Genomic DNA, 15250 nt, shown 5'->3' on the forward strand with positions numbered 1-15250 from the left:
CTGTGTTGTATTTTATTGTTGCATTTGCTTTTTAAATGTTATATAAATGTATTATCTATCTATGTATATCTATATATGTATGTATATATAAATATACATATATATAAATAGATACTAACAATAAGACTATAACATTTTTTTAAATAATGTACATTATAGACAGAAATACAGTGTATTATTATGATTATTATTATTGTTAGTATTTCAAATTAAATATTATAGATATAAATCAAAAAATACACAGGATCGACAAACTTTTATTTAAAAAAAAACTTAACTTAATAACACTTATTTAATTTAAAGCCTAATTATTTGTGTTATAGCCAAATAGGACCATATTTATAGGCAATTTAATTGATTCGAACACATTTAACATTTAAAAAGCCAAACAAATAAGCCATTTATCTGAAGTAAAAGGTAATAACTGTGTTTTAAGGGTGTGATACAGATTTGAGTGTAAATACAGTGTATTTGAGAACACATTCTAGAACTCCAGATGATCAAAGACATCATTGTTCCCATCACTGAAAGTTTCCGCTCATATTGATTTTGTCTCAGACTTTCTTTTAGACTCTACATGTGAAATAATAAGAATAATAAGAGATGAGGATTTCAAGTTTGTATTTGGACTGAATTGTTGATTGTTCCAGGACCAGGGATCCTTGCAAGAAAGGCTTGGTTTTAGACATAATGTCTTTACTAAAGCTGAAAAAAGCGACTCTATACTGTACATTAACACTAGCTGTCTTCACGCCACATTCTGTATTTTCCATGAGGCTGTAGACAGAATCTAGAAGAGGTGCAGGCGTCTACTTCACACTCTGATCTCTTTATTTAAACGCTGCTGAAAGGTCATCATCACAAAAAGACGTCGCTCACACCAGCATTAAGTCGGAGGCTAAGAAAAACACTACAAAACACTCGTGACGAGTCCAGACAGACACAAAAAGGAGTGAAAATTAAGACACAGAATGATTAAAGAGACACAAAACACCTTTTGTGATTCACTCAGGGACGAAGGCCCCTCTCTCTCTACACGTCTGTGAGACGAGACAAATCCATCCACAGAAATATGGCTATCCATTTACGTCAGAGACCAAAATACTTTCGGACGTACCGAGCTATTGATACACTGCTGTCCTCCAAACCCTGACAGGAGAGAGCTCTTCCTTTTCTTTCGGGGCGCTGACAACGTCGACTTATCATCGATGTAATGTGAAAATGCCCCTGGGCGGCTGAGATACTGTAATCATAGAGGTTTTCTGCGGTTTCGGAGAGGGAATAATCTGTCAAATTGTGCGGCGTGATTCAGTGACACTGCTGACAGTGGAAGTCCATCTCCTCACCCCTCACCCCCCCTCACGCTATCAGACACCAGAGAGAGATGAGGGACGACAGCACACCAACTGTACATATTATCCCCTCGACGCTCAGGTTGCAGCTGTGCCGGAGGATCAGAGCGCAGATACATTCCCCGAGTAAACAGACGCAGTGGATTAGCTCGTAGATGACAACTGATGCGCCGTGTGCACACAGCTCTCAGTATGAAAAAACCTCTGCCTCTGTCTGAGCGACAACGCGGCATCTAGTATCAAGCAAAAACATCAAGAAAACTATAATCTGCACCTCTGTTGGGACGGGAGCCTCATATTTGTCCAATTTGTCCAATTTTGGCGCGTCACCACCGACTTTCAACAACTGCTTTACAAGTTGTGTGTAAATCGAAGTCACGGCAGTTTCCTGCAGCCGCGCAGTGATGACTCCGCCCACTTTGAGTAGGGATTTTGCAGTGGGAAAACCAACCTAAACCGTGACGAGGCAAGGCGAGTTGAGTCAAGGGGGTTAAGGTGGCTTTGGTTGCATTTTTTAAACAGTCAACAACGAACCACTGCTTCCTGTTTCTTCACATCAAAAACATTCTACCCGCATGACGGCGCCTATCTGGGGGTCACTGTCTTATCACTCCTCAGCAGTTTTCATCAACAGGGCCTTTACTGTTGTCGGCCTTGCTGTTATCTGCAGCGGCACAGTCAGCAACCGGGACCTCACACACACACACACACACACACACTCACACCAGGGAGGTTATACTGCTACAGCAGTCTGCCGCGTTGATACCGAGCTTAAATGAATCGTAAGTGATCGTAAGTTTCTCCCAGACCTCAGAGAGGAGAAGTCGTTTCAAATGTGCCTGTGTGTGTGTGTGTGTGTGTGCTTTTACAAAAAAGGTAAATGCGGCTCTGCCTGCAACGGTGACATGTGTTTGGCGTGTGGCCTAATGGTGTGTTCACACCAAATGCCAGGCAAATTATGTGTCACGGTGTTTTTTGTTTTGCACAAGTTTGGCAGCAGCTACCTTTTGGATATTTGCCCTTTCCCAAGGAGAGGAGGTGGATTTTTGCATACAGTCTTTCACACTTTTGAATAATTCCACTGGAGTGGGTGAGGCCAATTATGAATGTTTTTTTTGTGTGATTTGTGTCGGGTCTGTCATCTACTCACACAATGTGACCAAAGTTTTGTCTCTGTTTAGTACAACTTTGCATCCGCTTGACAAAAAGCGCTGACACTGGATACAGACACACACTCCCTCAGTCACGTCTGATAGTATTGCTTGACAAATTCTGTTTTCAAAGAGCAAACTGAGGCAAAATAATGACAATAACATCTTTAATTCCATCCTCCAATCACCAGCCATGGAACACATTAGATAAAATGATTAGACTTCACTTGTTGTCTAAGAACACTTTGGTTCTGGCTAGCAGCTACTTACACTAATAATCCATCTGACGAAGGTTGTTTACTGACAAAATGGCAGTTGTTTGTAACATATGGAGGAGTTCGAGACCACCGGGGAACGACAGAGATACTATTTTTAGCGGGAACATCTCAATAATTGAATCTAATTCAGGTTTTTTAAAAACACTTCAGCACAGTCAGGAGCACCTCTCAGAGCAGAAAGAACCTCTACAGATGGTCCCCGTCTGTGCCAAACAAACCACTTCATGCCCAGAGGACGCTGACATTTGATGAGGAGCCTTGACATGAACACGAGGAGCCTGTAGAGTCAGGGCCCACTGTCGTACGCCATCAAATACTAAGTGGATTAGTGCGGATCGGAGCGAGCAGCTCGTGTTGTTTACCAGGATCCGCCGAAGACAAACATCAGAATATTGTTCCCATCAAACCACGGTGCGGTCACATTAAACCTGTAGACTATAGTCTATAAAAAAGTGGACATATGGCGCTTGGTTTGGTATCAGTCACGATTCTTCCATTACTATAGTTCCTTCTCAACGTGGGCGAGGTGTCGTTTCATACGCAACACAAACACACAAACTATGGACTTGTGAAGCAGTTGTTTTACTTGTTGTGTAACTGAAGCGTGAGAATCAGTGGATTAAAAAGATTAGTTCACAGAATCGTTCAGTACTTCCTGCATGACCAGAGCACAGACTCCGCCTGACACAGTCTGAACTGAACTGAAATACCACTGAACGTGGTTGGGATTTTGGCTCACGATTGATTGCCGGCTTTCAGCAGTGCTGTCGCTAAATCCACCAGACTCCTCTGTTAAATATTGACATTTTACTCATTTCCTTTGCTAAATAATGGAGATTAACACAACTTTTTTAGGATTTGCAAAGGCCCTGGAATACTAGACCCAATGCTTAGGCTGCGCGTGCAGCCCAGATTTTGAAACCATGCGAGAATTGAATTCCCGCCCCACCAGTAGGTTTATTAAGCCCCACTCACCAAACTGAAAAACCATTTAGACAATAAAAGAAGTCGTTGCGAAAGACAGTCATCCGAGCCTCGACCTGGCGACCTTGGAACCGGCTGACACCCCAACTTGAGGGAGCTGTAGCATCGTTCGCTTCTTCTTCTTTGGTGGGAATGCGTCCTATTCCCTGCGTCAAGGCACTCTTGACTCTTCCAGTGATGACACTCTCTGACCAATCGATGGCCGGAAAAGAAAAGAAAAGAAAAGAACCAGGTACCAGGTACCATCACTGATGGAAAAGCAGTAGAGTTGAACCAAGTAGTGCTGGAACTGTAAAATGGAAAAGCACCAACAGTCTTCTGGTTGCAAGACAAACTCCCAGTCACAGATCAACTACAAGCTAGAGTGAAAAGAACTGGAAATGGATGCAAACTGAAAAGCCAAGCTCAGGAAGTAGGACAGAAGTGACAGTTAGCCACCAGGGGGCGACTCTGCTGGTGGGAGAACTCCAGCGCTGATGTCGTCGCCAAACAATTTGTTCCCCCTTGTCTCCTTTTCATAATACAGCAGCCATTACGCTGCAGAGAAAGAAAGAGGCCTTGTCATCGCAACCATTACCACATAAATATTTGATCACGACATAAAAGGCCTCTCTTGTAAATCAACCCGACCGTGAGCACAAACAGGGAGTTTAAGCTTCTGTGTGGCAGGGACCCACAGAGGGTTAAACCATTTCAGATTACAATAAAAAACCATTGTGTTCTTTGGCACTCATTAAACATTAATAATGCTGTTGCAAAAAAGGCTTATAATCTATTCTGCTACTCATTAGTGAGGTGTAGATCCTTGAAATCTGCGCTGGTGGACAATGTCTAATGAGAGCGTAACAGTAGAATGGGGACGTATACATCAGTTTCTGATGTCCACGTCCCGTGCTGCAGTGTGTGTGTGTGTGTGTGTGTGTTGGGAATGACAATAAAACACAATATGCACGCATCAGAGAACGTCGACGGAGAAAATTAAATTTCTTGAAATGAGTCACGCAGGCGTCGACACGCAGTGATCAAAGGCGCACGTCCAACTCGCACATCATTATCACGGCGTGTTCACAAAGGATCTCATTAGTGCTTTAACAAAAAGGCGAGAATAAAAAGGAAGCAGCAGACGGGTTCTCAAAAAGCCTTAAAGGAAATGGGCCTTTTTTTGATTTTTTCCAGAATCTTATTTGCGAGTCTCTCTCTCGTTCTCATTTCTTAAACTCTGGGACAAAGCAACTCTCGCAGAAACCGAACGATAAAAGTCTTCATGCAAACGGACAGATAGTGGTGTACGTCCGGGGGTCATCGCGAGGACTTAATATGGGAAACTTTAATGGGAAACCATTGAGCAAGAAAATAAAGACGGAAAAAAGCCATGAAAAGTTGCATGATTAAGAGCTTTTACCGTCAAGATCCAGTCGATGGATAACAATCGCACAGAACAACTGTCATTGATCGAATAACTCAGTTATCCAATGATGTGGTTCGACTGCCACCCTCTGAAATGTCAGGCATTTACTGCTTATCTCGCTGACGTCTCCTTCCCCCCACGACTTGAAGTTTAATATTTCATCTCAGAAGCTTCTTGTGATGGACATTTTTCAGTAGTTTCTTGACATTTCAGAGACCCCAGGTGTGAGGCACAGCTCTCCAGTGCGGCTTGAGAGAGTGGATAATGAGGGTGTGGAGGACGGACCGACGGACGGACGGAACAGGAGACAAAGGACATGGTTGAGACTTGAGACTGCAGGCAAATTGAATTTGTTTTTCCTCAAATCCGATCTTTGTGTCCACACTCTGTTAATTGCAAGTGATCAATCAGATTTGCGGCTCCAGGATTTATCTGTGTTACTCTAGAAGTACATAATCTTACTCTCCAAACAAGGGCTGTCACGTTTTTTTTGTCCCCAACAAAAAAAATACATTTTGAATAAATATTATATGAACACACTGCTTGGGACAGAATTCTTAAAACTAGCTGGAAAATCTGCAACCATTTTCAATCTGTAATGAGCCAAAAAGTCGACAAAACTTCGAAAAGTTGTACTTATTACAAGCAAATGTAAGAAATGTTCACTTGATGAAGCTGTTTTTAACAATTTATACGTTTATCACATCACATCATTTATAGAGAACACTGGAACAGTAGCAGTTGTTTAAGCTAGTTACTGCTTAAAGTAAGTTGGAATATCTTATGAAGACAAATTTGGATATTAATTTTCTTAAATTGCCTTAAACTTTCTTTTAGGGCAAAAAGAACCAACAGAATTTCCCATTTCACTTGAAAAAAAATCACAGCGCCCTGTGCTGAAACCTGAAGTAATTACCTCAAATGGTCTGCTACACTTATAGGCTTTATATTTTGAACTTGAACAGTTCAAATTGGACTAGATAATTTGAGGTTTGGATAAAAAAAAAAAGAAGTGACAGCCCTACGCCAAACAATTGCCACTTCCAATCTGTAATGAGCTGTAAAAAGGAGTGAAAAAACAGGCCAAAAACTCAACAAAATCTGAGGAAAGTTGTACTTATTACATGCAAATGTAAGAAATGTTCACTTGATGAGGCTGTTTTTAACAATTTGTACCGAGGCACTACTGTATTTAACACATAATTTATAGGGGACACACAAACAGGAGCAGTTGTTTAAGCTAGTTACTGCTTAAAGTAAGTTGTAATATCTTATTAAGACAAATTTGGATATTTCTTTTCTTAAGATTAAGTTCTTTTCTTAAATTGAAATTACTTTTCTAGTGCAAAACTTCTCTTTTAAGGCAAAAAAAGTACAGAATTTCCCAGAAACAAGGCTTATTTTACTTGAAAATCAATGAGGCAATTACTTCAAATGGTCTGTTACACTTCTAGAGCAGTTCAAGTTGGACTAGATAATCGGATAAAAAAGTGACAGCCCTACTCCAAACAATCGCCCTGTCAAGTCGCCGTGCCAGAGTTTTTCTTGTGCAAAGGAGAATAACGTTTCACGCCAAAGACGCGTCTTCGCGTTTTAATTTTTTTCTGACTTTAGTCTTAGATTTCTGACAGATATACTGTGTAGCATGAAAGTGACATAAGCACACATGGGCTCTGATCAGTGCAGGAAGTGTTTCATTGTACTTTAGCGTGGTCATGAGAACCCGCTTGTTCACGCTGGCAGCAGCTGTGAAAATATGTATATGTGTATATATATATATATATATATATATATATATACACATATACATATGTATATATACATATACATATATATATGAGTCAAAATAACATCTTGTCTTGGAGTAAATGTGGAGGATGTATATGTTTACCTCAGTGACTCTCCTCAGTCCTCTAATGCCCTCCAATAAATTTCTCTGCAGTGACCAGAGTCTCCAGCTCATGAATAATAAAGGGGGGATGCACTGATCCTACTCTCCGCTCAGACGCCCACCTCATCTCACAACAGAGCACAGAAGCATTAGAACTCCTGAAGAGTCTCCTGCACATTCACATTCACATTCACATTCAAGTGAGTCTGGAATTTCACTTTGTGGCTGATGGACAACCTCTTTTTTTTTTTTCCAACTGTATTATCCTCGGGGGCAAAAAAGGGGAATAAATTAAGAAAAATATGAAAATGTGCTTGTTTGCCTCAGTGTTCTGCATTTAAATGACAAATATTTCACATTAAAAAAAGAATTTCATCAGCGTGAACGTTCTAACTGCTTGTTCTCCTGGAACTCGTTTAATGTGAAACAATTGAAATGTTTTTTTGTTTCGGGACATTAACTTCAGTGGAAACAAATTGGAATGAGTTGTATTTGTTAAAAGGATCTGAATTGACCTGTGGTACACTCACAGCAGGAATACGTGTGATTTAGTGGCTTCCAAATCATAAAATCACAGCGATTTCCAGTGGTCACGGTGAAAGAAAGAAAGATTCCAACAAAAAAACACCCAGAGGTGAAATCTTTAAAAGGTCTTTCTCCTCATTACAGCTCCATCAATAGCCGTAGACTCCTGTCCTATGGGCTGGGTTTTCCCCTTATCTGACCATATCCTCACAGTGAGTATAAATAGTGAATGAGGCTATAAAGCACAATTACTAAGTCAGTCATAAATCCCAAAGACGGATACCAGCAGGGTGATGGCTTTCAGACTCATAACAGGAGGAAGGACAAAAACCTTACGACCTTACAGCTAAAACATGATGTTCTGTATATCAGAGAGGTTTTACACACGAATGTAAAACACTGGGCCAAATGTGTTTTGAGCGTTTGAGTGCATGAAAGTGAAGGTGTAAACAGGATTGTCCAGCATTGTCCACCAAGTGTGCGGTTGGTGCGGAGCTTTTTCACAGGAAGGGCCTTAACACGAGATATTTGAGCACCCTAAAAAACAGGAGTTTTTAACATCACAAAGCCAAATAGTACTACCTGGTTATGGATCGATCGAGACTGTGAGGAGAAAAAAACTCCTGGACTTTCGCTCAGATATCTTTGGTAAAACATCTGATAAAAGGGCTTTTACTTTTTTATACACATGGTTTACTGCGATAAAAAAGACCAAAAATGCCTGCAAAAGCTGAAATGTATGCACTTCATCGGGCGGCAGTCCAGGTGGCCCAGCCTTCCAAATAAGGTTGATGTATGTACTGGGGGCCACTGATCGGTCGGCGTGCTGAACAATCAGTTAAAAAAAACTTAAAAATCCTAAAAAAACGTGGCTTAATCTCCAGGGAAATTAGGGCTGTAAAGTCCCAGTCGACTGGTCGATTTATGAGTTAACTCAAATTATGATTGGTCAACTTTTTGCCGTGTTAATTTCATACAGTCTATGGTTCATTTGATATCATCTGGAGGAATGTACCGAGTGCTAATGGGGGTGTTTTCAGAGCACCCCTGTTTCGCAGGTAACGGCGTGTCTTCAGAGAACACCCAGCCTTGTTTTCAGTATTTTGGAATAGCCCAACCCACAGGAGCCACAGGAGACGGAAATTTTAAAGAATGTTTCATTTTAGGCTACAGTCAGTCCTCCTCTAACATCCATGTCAGAGACATCACAGTGTGGCAGCATTTTACAAAAATAGATGGCGATCAAACAGTGGAATGCAAAGTTTGCCAGCAACAGTTTCAATGTTTTAGTCTAATAATCGTATTTGCCGTGAAGCTTAGCTCCTATGTTCAGTCTCGCTCCGAGCGAGGACATGCACACAGAGCCAAATCATCTAAATACTCCTCAACAGTTCTTGCGCTGATATCAATAGTTGACATAGTATATTTGTGCAGATGCACGTGATGCAAAACGCTTTCAGAGCCGTCAGACTCTGTCGACAATCACACTGGTGTCCACGCATGCTGCGCTCCATCATTTGTCGAGGCTTATTTTCCATCCTTTCAAACAAAGTTCTTTCTTGCAACCAGCGGAGTCGCCCCCTGTTGGCTGCTCAATTTGTTTGTTTTTTACAGCTATCCAGAAGACTCCTCTGTCCACATGAGCTCATGTTGAAAAGTCTTCTTTGTTGTCTCTTGTGACACCACTGAGGAGGAGAGTATGACTCAGGTCTTAGAAATTATACTTTTGTGCAGTCCTTTACTTTTTATTCAAGACAGGCACACAGGGAGAGGACGACGCGCTTTATAACCACCTTCTATTCTTCTCCGTACGTGTTTTAAATGTTATTTCTCGTTGTTTTGAGCCACAATCAGCCAAATATCAAGATATGAAGTTTATGTAGAATGCAGGGTACAATAAAACAGATACTATGTGTATTAGGATTAAGTCTCTGAGTCGCCAGAGACACGACAATACGATATCCTCACGACATTTAAGCCACGATGCGATATTATCGCAATATTGCAAAATACTGGGTATTTGCACCATCTAGTGGACCGATTTTTTTATGCTAATCCACAAAAAGTTTAATATTTCTTTGTAGCGTGAGTAGAGCGGAAACAATTACTCGATCATTAACCGATTGCTAAATTAATCGTCAACGGTTTTGATAGTCGATTAATCGGCCTGAAGCTATTTTCTTGATTAAAACAAGATTTCCGAGTGTTTCACCTCCTGAAAGTGAATATTTTCTTCGTTTCTTTGCCCCACAAAACAAAGAAATCATTACTAACTGAATAGTTTTGAATCATGGATCAAACGACCACTCGATTCATTGTGAAAATAATTGACATATTAATCAAGAGCAATTGTTAATTACTCGAAAACATGAGTAAAAAAAAAAGGTACATGCTTAAAGTGACAAATGATCACAGGACAAACTGTTGTATTATTACCAACTGTGCTGGAGTAAACCCCTGTGATCGTTAACTGATAACCATGTGGAAAATCTGTTCAGCGATCTATCAACCGACGCATCAATACGGAGCTGGTGAGTTCTTTAACTGATTGATGAGAGGATTGACCATCTGCTGCCGCTGCGCTATTAATTATAAGTTCATTTGACGAGATTTAAACGACTTTCGTGCACAGAAAATGAGGGAGAGGGAAAAGCGAAAAAGCCATACTGCATTTTCTGGCATTTTACCACAAACTCCCCCCTGATTCAAAGCCACAATAGCTTCCTGCCACAGCTACAACAAAAGGCAGCGAGAGAGAGAGAGAGTTATGGAGAGAGACAGGAGAGGCAGCAGAGGGCGTATAGGGAGGAACTGACAAACGAGGGAAAAGAATGTATTGTTCGTGTATCCTGAGGTGAATTAAAACAGACAAGACAAGGTACACGATATACTGCTGGGCATTCCGCAATAGTCAAATTACGGGGAGCAGCCATGCATAAAATGCATAAATCGGTTTGAGGGGGAAGAGAGAGAAAAAACAAGTTAGAATTGCAAATCAGCGCATCTTGGATCATGTACTGAATACATTGTTTATCTGACAGAATATCACTGATGGAAATAGCTCCAAACACAGAGCCTCTTCCTGCTACAGTACGGTTTGTGTTTTTAGCTCAAGAGAAAGAAGAAGAAGCAGCAAAAGCAAAAGTCGGTCATCTTTAAAGAGAATGGACAAATATTGTGCTTCCAGTGTGTCCTGGCACGTTCGCTTCACATAAAAAAATAAACTCGGCTGAAATGAGTTGAAGGTGGTTCAGAGGGTGAAAGCTCTGATACTACATTATCCAGACCTGCCAACCTTGAAAACAGTTTTGGAATAGCAACTTACCCGGGGATTTATTGTCACCGTTATTGTTCTTACATATGGAGGCGTTTTTTTTAAATTATTCCATTCTGCTCGATCACACATTAATGTGTATCTCTCACATGCTTACTAATCACTTCTCCCCTCACTTCTACATCAGATATTCAACATACAAAGAGACAATGAAGAAAACACGAACTCTAACCCTGTAGGTCTTCATATATTTGACATAAGCTAACTGAAAATCATGTTATGCCCCTTAAACAGACATTTTACATTAGTTTTTTTTTTTTAGGTTTACTTAAACGGCCACGTCATTAAGGTTAAATTTCGTCCAGAAGTTGACAGGTCTGTAATTAAAAGTAAGGCAAGTTAGTGTTGGATAAAAATCGATTTCGTCACTTCCAGCAATTTGGCGTCTCTGCAGCTCTCCACTAGGGTTTGATGCCAGGAACGGAAGCGAGTACAATGATTGGTCGAAGTCGTCTTTTCCCAGCAGGCTAAAGTTGCTTAAGTTAGTGGTTGCTGCACTGATGCACGTAAACCGATTGAGAGAGTCGTTTTTGCGTAGTTTGAAAATGCGTATCTGGTTGGCAGGTCTGCATTATCTTAAACAACTTACATCCTAACTGAGAGCCGATTAATCCTGTAATTTTGTTCTCTTATTTACAGCTTACATTCTTCTTCTATGCTGAATTTGAATCACTGAGCAACTTCAAATAGGACTTTTCAAACTTTTTACTCCAGATCATCATCAGGGGCAGGGGCAACGTCGAGCCAAAGAAACACAGCACCAAGACAACTTAAGATTAAACGTCAATTTCTCTTCCAAGGTACCTGTGGTTTCCTGCACTTAAAGCAAGGGTCAGAGCTGAAAGCCATCAATAAATAACACTGTGGGGGACAGCCGGTGTCTGTAGACCATGCAATAGCTCAACAAACACAGTCAATCATTCCATTCAGACACCCGCACACTCTCCGGTGCTTGTGCTCTTGCAGCATGTGGCAAGAACATGTCAGCAAGTGAGTCGCGGAGAAAATAGCGTTGAAAAAGTTCTGCTACAGACAAAAAACTTCCAGTGTGTTGGGGCGGGTTCGGGTTGGGGGGGGGGGGGGGGGGGGGGGGGGGCGACCCTTTGACAAAATGTTTGACAGTAATGGGGGAGGAGATTTATTGGTTGTGCCTCAAAAAACAAGCTGTAAACAAGCAACACGCGAGGAAGATTGCTGCCGACCTCTGGATTGACACGGAGGACTTGACCGCAGAGTTTGGGCAGAGCAAAAAAAAAACAAAAAAAAACAACAAGTTAAAACTCGAGTAAGAACTCAAAGAGTGCAACCAACTGCCAGGGCCACTCACAAGTTTCTCGCAGCATCAATACACTCCGGAAGTTTCAGATCCGAGCCGAAGACGCCAAACATTAAAAACAAACTGCCTCACTGGGAATTCAAGAGTTAAAAGATCCCGTTATTTTGGACACTGTCGAGTGTTTCTGTCCTAGTGCTTCAGCAAAGTATCCTGCACTTGATTGACTGCTGTGAAGACTGAACTTTGCAACCTCTCACGTAATCATACAGCGACTCCCGGTGCCCTACGTAGACGAGGCACCGGCGCCGCGTTCCTCTGGTGGCGAGCTGACATCTCCGAGGCTACAGAAATTATGATCGAAGATGGACCTGCTGGACTGAATGAACTGAGCTTTTTTTTTTTGTTGCTTTACTTTACTGAGAAAAGCCCCAAAGGGAGAGGCATTGCAGACAGCACACACACACACACATAAACAAAATTGCTTTGGACGGGTTTTGACTTTATGACGTGCAAAAAGCCTGCTTCTTACTTCAAGAAAATTGAAACTTGCACGACCCTAGAATGGCTTTGAATATAACAGGATATAGCAGTTTTATACGGTGCAAAATGCGAGGGGTAAAATTGGCTTTGATGGGTAACAGCCGGAATAGTGTGGGTGGTTCGAGAAAGAACAACAATTTGCTGTTGAAGGGGGTGAAGCACAGAAAACTGGACTGACCCTGAAATGACTCCGCTGACTTGACGGACTGCAGAGGAGAAGACGGACACTCTGCAGACTGACGGGTGTCCAGTCCGCTGCGCTCGAATCACACCTCGGGAGACGATCCTCGATCCGACAACGGATCGAGAGCACGCCGCTAATCACACACTATTACCGCCTCTGGTTTTGAAACGTGATCACAGTGGGAGGTTAATGTGCTGTGATGAGAAAAGGATGTCGCGGCAGATTGACTGGGATGGGCCGAGAACACAGAGTGTGAACATGAGAGGCAATTTGAAACCTTCACCAGACTTAATTACCTTTAATGCAAATATTGGCTTCCATATTAATGAGCTTACCAATAAACACATTGAGAAGGGTGTAACTGTAGATAATTCACTCTATGCAAGAACATATCACCTTGAAATGATGTCAACTTATCCAATTTTAGGATATAAATAAATTGCTCTCAATGTATTACAAGTATTACAATTGTTGGTCGATTTGGATAACATACAATTGCAGTTTAAAAAGTGTAGTATACGCACATTATTAGGGCCCGAAACTTGGTGGGTAGATGTCGACTGTAACCTGGCCTCAACTTAACAGGAAGTGGGCCATTTTGAATTTTGGCGTCCATTTTTGCCAATTTGTACTAAACACATCAAAGGTGAATAGTTGTCGAAAGGTTTTGCAGATTCAAAACGGCGTGGCCACAGCAACCCTTGGCGAATTTTGTCCGTTATGTGACGTTATAGACCAAGACGAACAAAAAAGTCGACCGCAACCATGGCCTCAACTCAACAGGAAGTTGGCCATTTTTAATTTTTGCGTCCATTTTGGCGACTTTCCTGCGTGCAGTCCTAGTTATTCTTCTTATTTGATAAGCAAGACTTCTGTGTGAGGTCAAACTTTGTACTTGAAATGAGGCCTCAGTAATTCATTGGACAAGTGACCTGACAACACACTGACGTCCTCTGTGCTCGACAGCAACACGTCGCCAACTAGCCTTGAGTTCCTCATAAAGCAGGAAAACATACACGCTTTTATTTGCGAGAGGTGAGACAAAAACACTAAGTATGAATGGTATTGATTCTTATTTCTTTCTTGGTTTAACGCACAACCTTGTGGTAGTTCAAGGATTTTCATCACCGCTATAGAAAATACTCCCTCGACGGTGAGGGTGAGCGTATGTGCCCTTCTGATGAAATTGAAAAAAGAAAAACGGGCCCTCGAGACTTGAAAATTGGCCAAAAAAAATGGTAACTGGTGCACGTCTGAAAATGAAGCTGAAGAGGTTTGAAAAGTGGGGGGGGGTCAGTTGTTTGTGCAAATCTGCCCGCAATGACACTCAACCCAGATGGAGTCAAGTGGAGTGGAGAGCGACGTAGTAGATCAAACGGTGGCGAGTAAAGGTCGAAGGTCTGAGCGGCGGAGAGTTTAGCCTGCACACACGCGATGAGTGATCGAGATTAAAGTGAAGGGGGGAAACTCCTGGGAGTCCTGGGGGGACGGCGAGATTGATGTCGGCTGGAGAGAAAGACAACAAGGGAGACGACGGGGATCAAGACTGATTGAACTCCAGATCTCACTCTGATGAGCCGCCAGCTCGAGTCGCCCTAAACCTCGCACATCTGTATTCACCGCTCGACTTTGAGCCGAAAGAGTCTGCCTTTACCCTTTTAGAGCCATCGCCCTGTGGGAATGCAATATTGACTGAGCTCAAGCAGGTGCTCCAACCACCCTCTGTGGCATTTTGGTCGTACACCTCCAGACAGCATTGAGTTTCATTAGGGTTCTCACCTCTCCTGGGATAACCTTTAAAGAAATGGACAAACTTTGAGACAAGCTTCTCTGTGAGGCGAGCTTCATCCGAGGGATACGTTGCTCTTCTTTTTTTTAACCCCTCCTTTTTTCTAAAGGAAAAGAGGGTTGTTGTTGTTTCACACGCTCATTAGACAGATTTGCGAGAAGTGTTGGACAGCTGTAGTGAAGTAGACAACTGTAGTGAAGTGAAAAACAACTATTTCTTCACTTTTAAAGTTCTTAGCTCAATATGTTTTCTATCTATCTGTCCGTCCGTTTATCAGGAAATGCTCGCATGTTAGTCCCAAAACTAGAAAACAGTTTTTTCAGGTACTTCACAACTCTTGAAATACAAGAAAAACAACTAAACAGATCGACGATGCCAACATCAACAAAGCTGCCAGTGTCAAGTCGGTGCAGCCTCCTGGCTCCGACACAAATAGAATCTTCAAAATCAAACACCATCGATTTGATTACAATGGGTAGCTGCTAGCTAAGGCTTTTGCCAAGCATATTATAAAAGACTTAAAGCGCTTCACTACAGT

General features: G+C 41.8%; 1 protein-coding gene across 5 annotated transcripts in view; it reads right to left on the reverse strand.

Moving 5' to 3' along the window:
• Nucleotides 1–15250, reverse strand: part of dpp6a (dipeptidyl-peptidase 6a) — a 268421-nt gene that overhangs the window by 144693 nt on the left and 108478 nt on the right. The gene's annotated exons all lie outside the window — the stretch shown is intronic.

This window comes from Solea solea, chromosome 1 (assembly GCF_958295425.1).
Source record: "Solea solea chromosome 1, fSolSol10.1, whole genome shotgun sequence".
NCBI lineage: Eukaryota > Metazoa > Chordata > Actinopteri > Pleuronectiformes > Soleidae > Solea > Solea solea.